At 35.7% G+C, this 8,513-nt stretch overlaps 1 protein-coding gene across 3 annotated transcripts in view; it reads right to left on the reverse strand.

The window, feature by feature from the left end:
* Window positions 1–8,513, reverse strand: part of CTNNA1 (catenin (cadherin-associated protein), alpha 1, 102kDa) — a 218,346-nt gene that overhangs the window by 101,688 nt on the left and 108,145 nt on the right. The gene's annotated exons all lie outside the window — the stretch shown is intronic.

The following is an 8,513-nucleotide window of genomic DNA, read 5'->3' on the forward strand; positions in this document are numbered from 1 at the left end:
TAAAATTTATTCACAAATAATTATCATATATTTTAATCTTTAAAATCCCATGTAAAGCTACATTTTACTTCTTTCGCAGTTATTTTAATTCATTTTGCCTGTATGCTACAGCACTCTGAGGTTCTCACTCAAACTTGTATTTTTTTTTTTCAAGATTTGTTTAAGGTATTTGTGCCTCACTCCCAAACAGCTAACTAGCTGGGTACTCAAGTTTTTCTTAGAAAAACAAAATATACTATAAATTTTTACAGAAAGAAAATGGACAAAGAGATAAAAATCACAGCTATCCGAGGTAACTCTCCTTAGCATGAGTTTCACCTTCCTCCTCAGTAGTCAATGTCTTCAGAACACTCTTAAAGGTTAGAACCTTGAACCTTGCTCATCATTCTCCCTTTTTAAAGGAGGCACTGGAAAAGCAAATCTCTAAAATCAAGTACAGCACAGTATACTATCTCAGAAAGCCCAGAAATCAAATAAGTCATCTTTCTACATGTGGAAATGAGAGCAAAGACTAATGGCCACTGAAAGAAATGCATCAAAACAGAGAAGAGTCAGTCAATATTCTGCTTACCCCAAGGAGGCTTATTACTCCTCACTTGAGCACCAGAATTTTCACTACAGCCTCAGAGAAAATACGCAAAGTCTATCTTTATACTGTTCTTCAAGAGACCAAATAACCATAGGAAAGAAATATTTTAAAAATATCATAAAACATTAACTTTACTCAATATGCATTTCTAATTGTGCTTAAGAGCACAAAAACTCCATCTCTGTCACTGCTGGAATTGCTGACTCAACCTCAACTCAAAGTGATTTAGGTAACAGAGCAGAACTACCCTATCTGGCTTTCTTAGTCATCATTTTTATGGAGGCAGATCTTTCTCCAGGGAACAACTTAAATTCAAAACTCATTGCCCTCACGTCAATCTGACTCGCTGTCCCTCCAATCATTAGGTTTCCAAGGCTATAAACTGCATAGGAAAAGACTACCCATTGCTTTCACCTCAGATCTGCTGGTGGATTTGAATTGTCTTTGAGTTTGCAGAGCCTATGGAGTAGGCCACCACGTAAGTGTCATCGAGTAGAGCCACTACTAGGTGGATTCAAATGGCTAGCCTTTCAGTCAACAGTCAAAAGTTGGTACATGTATTTAAAAAAACAAAATTTTTAAAATATCATATAATTTCTAAGTTGCCTTTTTTCTGGAAAAATCATCAGATAAAAGACACACAGCCATGACCCACCTTTATTTCATCAGCATGAAAGTAAAAACTAAATATATATTTACCCCCCCTTGGATGAAGAAAAACATTACCTATGGCGGAGAATTGACTCTGACTACAAACTTAAAAGTGTGCTGTCTGGACAAGCTCAGCAGCGCTAACTTACCTACCTGTGTAATGGAGGGGAGGTCTGGTGATCTGTTTTCATAAAGAAAACACTATGGAGCTTATCTACGCAAGGAGCTGTCATGAGTTGGATTCAACTCACGCACAATGAATGTGTTTTATAGCTCCCCCAAATCATGAAAGACAAGTGCATCCCAAAATTTCTGAGAAAAAAGGTTATTTACATACATCCTGTTTCTTTAGGATCAATAAGTTTTGAACAGTAATTAAAATAAGGATGTAAAACTATTAAAGAGATTCTTAAACCCAAAGGTTCATAGTATGTGCCAAGAGAAGACAAGAACCTCATAAAATGATAATTACAATCTGACATTATATGTGAATTCAAAGATCTAAAGGGTTGTGATAACTCACATAAAAGGGTTAGGAAGCCCTAACAGAGCAATGAAACAGTGATTTCTACTATTCAAAAATTTTGTCCTGATCTTCCAGGTGGTCAAGACAAAGAATTAACAGTTATCATCTGATAAAATGGAGTACACTGGCTTATTTGGAATAAGAGACACATATAGGTGCAAAAATCTGTGAATTATTTCTATAATGGAGCCAATAATAAGAACAATGAAAAATAAACCTAACTGTAAGGATCTCCAAGGAGATTTTAGAGGACAGGAAGACTTGTTCTTCATGGCAACTCCTGATATATTCTAAAGGTAAGAAGCCCACACAAGATAACATTCATGGCCATTAATTACGGTTAATTCATAAGAAAAATGTTGCATGCTAACGAAATGAATGTGTACTCTCTTTGAAGAGCAGTTCATGGTTTCTGTTATCATTTTCCTGGGAACCAAAATGAGTTATTACAATATTCAGGAGTCCCTGTGTAGCACATACAGATAACAGCTGTAGTACAGACTGAAAGGATTCCAGTTCAAAGCCCCTCAGAGATTCCATGTAACACAAGCCAGGCATTTTGTTCCCCAAAAAACTCAGTTCTAAAAAATTTACAAAGCAGTACTACTTTGCATACAAAGGGTTTTGTTAGTTGGAACTGACTTGACAACAACTAACAGCACCACCACACATCTTTTAAACTAGAAATAATCTCATAATTAAATTATCTTCCACAACATCATGAATGAGCAGAAGTATGTTTCATGCATCATCTCTATATGTGCTGAAAATAATCATAAATATTCTCTTTGGTAAGAATCTTTGAGTACCAATTCCTTAACAAAGAGCAAATTTTAAGAAACATAGCTGTGCAGTATGTGCGTACCAAAATTTTAAATTCATAGCCATAAAAAATATATCCGTTTGAAATTTAAAATTCATTCTAGGTCATTATAAAAATCAACTAAATTTCATCAGGAGCAAGCTGTGAAGAGGCTCGACCATGTGCCTAAAACAGAATTAACAGCAGTAACAACCACTACGGTTATATTATCATCAAATGGGCATCAAGTCATAGCAGGCCCTCCAGCGGGTTTTCACAGGCAGAAAACTGCAGAGCCTATCTTTCTCCCAGCAAAGCAGCTAGTGGATTAACCTTCTGGGGGTTGTAAGGTAACTCCTTTCCATGTACACATAAAAGTCCTGAGAACAACCTACAAAAATCCAAAGCTTAGTTAATGCATACTAATTTTAAGTAACAGTATGTGGAAAATTAGTTGAGATCATGAGAGCAGAAAATGAAATGACAATAAATATATGTTTCATCCATATATTACTCCCCAAACCTCCTTACTTTCTAGTCTTTCTTCCCTCATCAAGTCCATGTACAATAAATCTAATGAAGACTATTAGCCAGATATTTTATAAGCTTCAAGAGCATGGATATACTTTTTTCCTCTAATACTAACCATAGTATCTCAGAATCAAATAATCTGCTTTACAAAATTTATTCAAATACTAGACAAAGATTTTATCTCTATAAATCAAGGCTAAATTTCTAAAAGTTTAGACTCTCAAATTATAGTATCATTTCTGGGTAAGGTAGTCATTTAAAACCCAGTGATCTCTTTTTTTCTTATATATTAAAATGATATATGCCAACACATCTACTCACTAGCAAAAACTGATGACATTTTCCAAAGAAATTTTTTTACTCTCATTGATGTTTTAACTTCTAACAACTAAATTTTAGGACAAAATACATGGGTGCAAATTAAGGATTATTATTATGATGATGATGATGTTCATCTGCAGCTAAGGAAAAAAATGTGATTCAAGTCTACCACATCTAATTTAGGAAGGAGCCCATCTAACTGTGGCAGATTTGGTTCCCAGGCAGACTTGCCAGAATTATTGAGGGATGTAGGCACGGAAAGCAAGAAAACTGAAAAACATGAGGCTATCCCATCAGTGCAGTGCACACAAGAGAGTATGTTCTGTGATAGCTAGATAGTGATCCTCCATATTACCAAAATTTCTCTTAAATAAAAGGCTGCTCAAAATTAACTTGTCTGAAATCAATCTTATCTGAAATTGCATATCTGACAGCTCATTTTTTTTTTAATGTCAAGAACGTCATTCTTGGCATTCTCTTTTCAAGATCATGCTCCAGCTTATATGGTAAGAAAAACACTTTCCTCTACACAACTCTTCTCTACTTTCCCACATTCATGATCCTGTGTTTGCTCTGTTGCCCAGCACACAAGCTTGCCAAACACCAGCTTCTCCTTTTGGCCCTCAAAACTCCAAAGAAACGCATCTTACTGATGGACAATCATTTCAATACATTCAGTTATTGCTGAGCACTCACCTTCTAAGAAACATCTGTACTCCAAACAATACTCATCAAATTCCACCAAACTCAGCCCCCATTAGCCACAAACTGAGCCAGACAATCTGGGAAATACAATTAAACATACTATCATTCATATAAACGGTCTTCTTAGTCTTTATTTGCCTTTGTATAAATTCAAGCATAAAACAATGTGTATTCATTTTGCCTTCATGTATAAAAGACCAGGATTCTAAAGCATTTAAAAGTCCCTGTGGTCCTTTTGGTAAGCCAACACTTCATTCTAGCTCTCTGATCAAATAAAACTCTCAGCACTCTGAATTTTTAATATAAGTAGCTATCTCATTGTTTTATCTGGGCCTAGAAAATGTGTTTGGGCACCGAAGAACTGTGCTATAAAAATTTTAGAAATGTATGTTTCCTCAGGTCCCCTCATCTATGATCTAAAACTTTATTCTAGTTTTGTCAGGATTTGAAACATGAGGCATTCTTCTCTCCCCCTCAAGAATGAATGTATTTCCTCTGGCATACCTCAATAGAATATGCATAGATTTAGCTACATTTAGAAAACAGTGTTGTCCCCTGCATATTCTAAAGACATAGGTATCTTAAACATAAATAAAATCCACACAGCATGGAATAATATAAAAGCTGTAAGAATTGTAAATCCATATAAGTTGCAGATGTAAACTCTAGTAATATATATTTCTTCTGCAGAGCCTCTTGAATGGCTTCACACCACCAACTTTTTGATTAGTAGGTAACTGATGATACAGCAATGGACTCAAGTATGTTAGAGATGATGAGGGTAACACAGTACAGGACAGCATTCAGAACTGTTGTTCAGAGGGTCACTATGAGTACAGTATGACAGACATGTTCAGTTTCTGCTCCAAAGAGATAAAAGTACAAGAAAATTGTAATGTATCACTGATTCTGAACTGATTCATAGCTGATCCTCTAGCAGGTTTTTAAATGCAGTGCATCAAACAAGAATTGACTACTAATGTTTATCCACAGAACAGTTGGTGGCTTCAAACTATACACCTTTGTACCGGCAAGACAACTTCTTACCACTAAGTCACCAGAGCTCCCTAAGAAATGTCATCTTGTTTGCTGCTGAGTTGGAACAGACCTCTGATTGATCCTCCGGGGGGACTTTCAGAGGCAGAAAATTGCACAGAAGGAAACTGCTAATCCTTCTGCTGCACAGCAGCTGGTGGATTTGAACCAAGTGATTAGGCACTAAATATGATATAGGCCGTGTGTGTGTGTGTGTGTGTGTGTGTGTGTGTGTGTGCACTGCTAACCCAAAGGATGTGCATCTCTAGCAGCTCAAATCTACCAGTAGCTCTTCCTATTTCAATTGATATCAAACTCACTGTTGGGTCACTATCGGTCAGCACCAACTGGACAGTAGTGTGTTCGAAATATGCCATGCAAGAACTGCCACATAGGGATCACACATAAAGAATTGTATTTAGGAATGACTTGACAGTGCTGCTTCTTCCTGGTCAACCTTTCTATATTTCCTGGAGTGTAAGAGGAAAAAAAAAGCAGTGAGAAAAAAAGAGAATGGAATCTCAACCTCTGTACAGTTCTGCAGGTGTCTGGGACAGTGCCAAAGTCACCTACAACTTCCTCTTTTCACCCGCATATCACTTTAGGCCAAAGTTTGCAAAATGGCATCCTGACACTGGCAGTCAACTTCCAACAAAAGTCTATTTTATTATGTTTTAAAACTGCTAAACTAAAATTTATCTATTAAGTACTCTGTATGAAAACCCAAGAGCAGGTGGTCAAATATTTTCTTCCTTTTGATGCAGCACTACTGTCAAAAAGGCATTAAAATGCATATCATAACCTACACATCCAATTTGTGCTTGCTTATATTCCAATAAGAGGTGAATCATAGAATGGAATATGAAGAATAGACTATAAAGGAATTATCTAAAATCTTACCTGACATTCTAATCAAATATATCACCCTAAATTAGAGTACCTTATAATAATTATATAAGAAATTACAATAAAGTTGTGTAAACAAAAACATTTCTATCTAATACACAAACCTGTTAGTCTCCAAAATAATAATCAATATTTGGAATATCTTCCCATGAAATATTTTATATCAATCTTTTAAAAAACAACAACATACAAATCAGTTTAAACTTAGGAAGGGGTTTAGTTATTAGCTAAAACTTAATAAAGGCTGCATTATTCTTCACTAACATTTTAATGATTTGAATTCCAAGCTTTTTTATAAATGTCAGACTGAGATGGGGGGGGTGTGAAGATTAAGATCCCATTTTTTGATATGTTAACTAGATATCCAAGTAGAGATAAGAAGTAGGGAATTGGATATACAAGTAATCAGGAGAAAGGTCCAAGCTGGAAACAAATTTAGAAATCATCATCAGTGAATACAGAGGTATTTAAAGTCACGAGCATGGATGAGATCACCAAGAGAATGAGTATAGCTGGAGAAGCCACATTTTTTTCCCAGTCCATTCTGAAGAACACTTAAATAATGTCTCATATGGTAGTCATATACACAAATGAGTTTCAAAGGCAGCATGCCTTCTTTATGTCACTTGCACAAAACAGGTCCTATTAGAAAACTAAAAGTTTAATTCATGAAACTAGGGACAGTGGTGGAATTCTCATCTTTCTCCATCCTTAATAAAATAAGGGGAACCAATAAAACTTACTTCAATTGCTGGCCGATGCACCAACTGCACAGTAGCAACTACCTGTCTGTCAATGGAGATCTGTGTGTTGTTATGCAAGAACGGGTCTCAGTGGAGCATACAGACTGGGGGAAAGGTTTGGAGATTTACTACTGAAAAGAAGAGGTCTCAGTGCAATGTACAGACTGAAAAAAAAAAGACTTAACAATCTATAACTGAGTATCAGCCATTCAAACCATGTGGATCACAGAGGTCCAATCTAGAAGGGCTCATGTGGTTGGCACAGGACTGGGCAGCATTTTGCTCTGATATGCATAGAATCACAATTAAGTCAGAATCCAATTTAACAGTAGCTAGTGATAAATTCATGAAAATTATGTGAAATATATTAAAGGTATTTTTATCAATTAAGGGTCTAATCATATACTGCTTTAGGATGTGAGAACTGTGAAGCTACTGTTGTTAAGTACTGTCAAGGGACTACAACTCTTAGTGATTCCACAATGGTGAATTTATAGTAGGTCTGTAAGTCACCACATCTCTGTGTGCTCTCTGTGCAAAAGAGGTGCAGAAATGGCCCTGTCCTCAAGGTCAGTGTAATAAACTAAAAGAACCAACAAAAGACAAAATCCTCAAGTTCTAATTTGGGAGTTAAGTGTATAGCTTACATACATGAACTACAGCCAAACATGATAAATCTTGGTAAAGATTTAGAATATAATGTGTATTCATTTTTATAAACTCATTCAATAGTATTATGGAGATTTATAAATATCATTGTCATAAATTTTGCCTTTAAAAACCTGAACTCTTATTGGTAACATGTTAACATTAAGAGGTAAACAAGTGTGTTCAATTGACAAAATGTGGCAAAATAAGAATATATGAATAAGTCAACAGAGAAAAATGTTAATCACAGAATCCAGAACACAGTTTTATGAGTACTGACTGTTTTCTTTCAGCTTCTCAGTATATTTAACATTTTCATCATAAAATGTGAGCATAAAGGAAAAAAAAACCCAATAGATTTGTACTACAATGTGGTGCTCAGATTCTGTAGCCAAGGTGGGCTCATCTCCACTTACCAGCAATGTGATTCTTAGGTAAAGAACTTTGCCACAACAGGACCAAAATTACACTTTAAAGATTTAAATGAAAACACATAAATAACAATATTCCTGGTATACTCAAATGAGTTCCCATCGAATCAATTCCATCTCAAGGAAACCATCCAGAACAGCCCACCAGGTCCTTCTTTTGAGCAGATGTATCATTCACTAGTAGCTAAAGGCTTAACATCCAAGAACTATTTCCTTACATATAAACAGCACTGAAATAAACTCAATGAGTTCTACTTCACTTTCTACTATATCCATGATAGTTGCTAAATTTGTTGTCTTCAGGAGCTTATAGTTTTAACTAGACACAAAAAACAATGTAATGATAATGATAACTAATATCAGAGAATAAACTCAAAACTGTGACCTAAACGGTACCACTTAAATTTGAGATATTTCAAAAACAGCTAGGGCACTGAAGAATGCAGCGAAAAATGAACTTGGCATAAAAGTACCAGCAGGATTTCAACATGGTTTGGGTAGGGGAACAAGAGCACTAATCTGATAGATCCTAACAGTAAAGCTACTCTTAACCTGGCCAAGGTAGTAGAGTCAAAGGACAGAAGCCCTTTGGGGCCAGGTGGAAAGTTTAGATTTCTCATAGTCG

This window comes from Elephantulus edwardii, unplaced genomic scaffold (assembly GCF_000299155.1).
Source record: "Elephantulus edwardii isolate Elephantulus edwardi_28Jun2011 unplaced genomic scaffold, EleEdw1.0 scaffold00095, whole genome shotgun sequence".
NCBI lineage: Eukaryota > Metazoa > Chordata > Mammalia > Macroscelidea > Macroscelididae > Elephantulus > Elephantulus edwardii.